The sequence below is a fragment of the Triticum aestivum genome, chromosome 3A (assembly GCF_018294505.1).
Source record: "Triticum aestivum cultivar Chinese Spring chromosome 3A, IWGSC CS RefSeq v2.1, whole genome shotgun sequence".
Classification (NCBI taxonomy): Eukaryota; Viridiplantae; Streptophyta; class Magnoliopsida; order Poales; family Poaceae; genus Triticum; species Triticum aestivum.
This window is the reverse complement of record NC_057800.1, coordinates 673,407,785-673,410,135: the sequence shown is the minus strand read 5'-3', so window position 1 is coordinate 673,410,135 and position 2,351 is coordinate 673,407,785.

The following is a 2,351-nucleotide window of genomic DNA, read 5'->3' as shown; positions in this document are numbered from 1 at the left end:
AAAAGTGTGATGGTGATACGATACCAGGGCACTCCCCAAGCTTGGCAGTTGCTAAGGGGAGTGCCCATACCCATGTGTTTATGTCTCTTTCTTCGGGGTTGGTGATGTGATATTCTTGGCGATCATGCCCCTTAGGATACGATTCTCTTCCTCGAGCTTATTGACTTGTTACTTGAGGTCCATTATATCCTTACGGAGCTTGACCATGACAGCTAAAGCTCCTTTCACCCAAGGATGTTCCATAGCTGCGGGAGAACAAGTAACACTCTTTTTCATATTTTCATAAGAAATAAATCTAACGTTGGAAGGGATGACCGAGTTTGGAATACCTGAGCTCTGTAGTTCCCCCATCATGAATCTGGCTCGAAAACGAGAAGTAACTTCTTGATCCTCCTCCATGGCATCTATCCTTTTCAAGTTGGCCTCCATCTCTTCCTTAGTTGATAGACCAAAGTGGTCAGCATCGCTGTTTGCTCTTGGCCCCGGTATCAGATGAGACACCCGACTCTCCCCGACTGACTCTTGAGAAGACATCTTGCTCCAAATCTGCAGCAGAAACAACTCAAAACAAAAACAGAGGATGTTTGTGTGGTACAGTGGTCAAAACCTTCGGGACATTATATAATGAATTTTTACCGACCAAAAGAAGTATCATGCACGAAAACGGAGTCCGGAGAGCACACGAGGTGCCCACGAGGCAGGGGGCGCGCCCTCCACCCTCGTGGATGCCTCGTGTCCTTCCCGGACTACTTCTTATTTTCCTAATTTCTTAAATATTCCAAAACAGAGAAAAAATGCTATTAGAACTGTTTTGGAGTCGGTTTACTTACCGTACCTCATACCTATTCCTTTCTGGAGTCTGAAATGTTCTGGAAAGTGTCCTTTATGTATTCCTCCGGGGTTACGGTTTCAATAACATTAGTTTCAACATTTATGGGATTACCTGAGATATAATGTTTGATTCTTTAACCATTCACCACCCTCGGATTTGTGCCTTCGAAGTTGTTGATTTTTATGGAACCGGAACGATAGACCTCCTCAATGATGTAAGGACCTTCCCATTTAGAAAGGAGTTTGCCTGCAAAAAATCTTAAACGAGAGTTGTATAACAATACATAATCACCTACATTAAACTCACGTTTTTGTATCCTTTTGTCATGCCATATTTTAAGTTTTTCTTTCAACAGTTCGGCATTCTCATATGCCTGGGTTCTCCATTCATCAAGTGAGCTAATGTCAAAAATCCTCTTCTCACCGGAAAGTTTGAAATCATAATTGAGCTCTTTAATGGCCCAATATGCCTTATGTTCTAGTTCAAGATGTAGGTGACAAGCTTTACCATAAACCATTTTATACGGAGAAGTACCCATAGGACTTTTGTATGCGGTTCTATAGGCCCATAATGCATCATCAAGTTTCTTCGACCAATTCTTTCTAGATCTATTAACAATCTTTTGCAAAATTAATTTAAGCTCCCTATTACTCAATTCTACTTGACCACTAGACTGTGGATGATACGGAGACGCAATTCTATGATTAACATCATACTTAGCAAGCATTTTACGAAAAGCACCATGAATAAAATGTGAACCACCATCAGTCATTAAATATCTAGGGACTCCAAACCTCGGAAAAATAACTTCTTTAGTCATCTTAATAGAGGTGTTATGATCAGCACTACTAGTTGGAATAGCTTCTACCCACTTAGTAACGTAATCAACAACAACTAAAATATGTGTATACCAATTAGAGGAAGGAAACAGTCCCATATAATCAAAGCCCCAAACATCAAATGGTTCAATAACAAGTGAATAATTCATAGGAATTTCTTGACGTCTACTAATATTACCAATTCTTTGGCATTCATCACAAGACAAGACAAACTTACGGGCATCTTTGAAGAGAGTAGGCCAATAAAAACCGGATTGCAATACCTTATGTGCAGTTCTATCTCCAGCATGGCGTCCTCCATAAGCCTCAGAGTGACACTTGCATGGGATCTGTTCCTGTTCATGCTCAGGTACACAACGTATAATAACACCACCTACTCTTTCTTTATAAAGGTGTGGGTCATCCCAAAAGTAATGTCTTAAACCATATAAGAACTTTTTCTTTTGCTGGTATGTGAAACTAGGTGGTATAAATTTAGCAACTATGTAATTAGCATAATCAGCATACCATGGAGCGGCACGAGAAGCATTTATAATAGCTAGTTGTTCATCAGGAAAGCTATCATCAATAGGTAGTGGGTCATCAAGAACATTCTCTAACCTAGACAAGTTGTCTGCAACGGGGTTCTCAACTCCCTTTCTATCAATAATATGCAAATCAAATTCTTGTAGAAAGAGAAC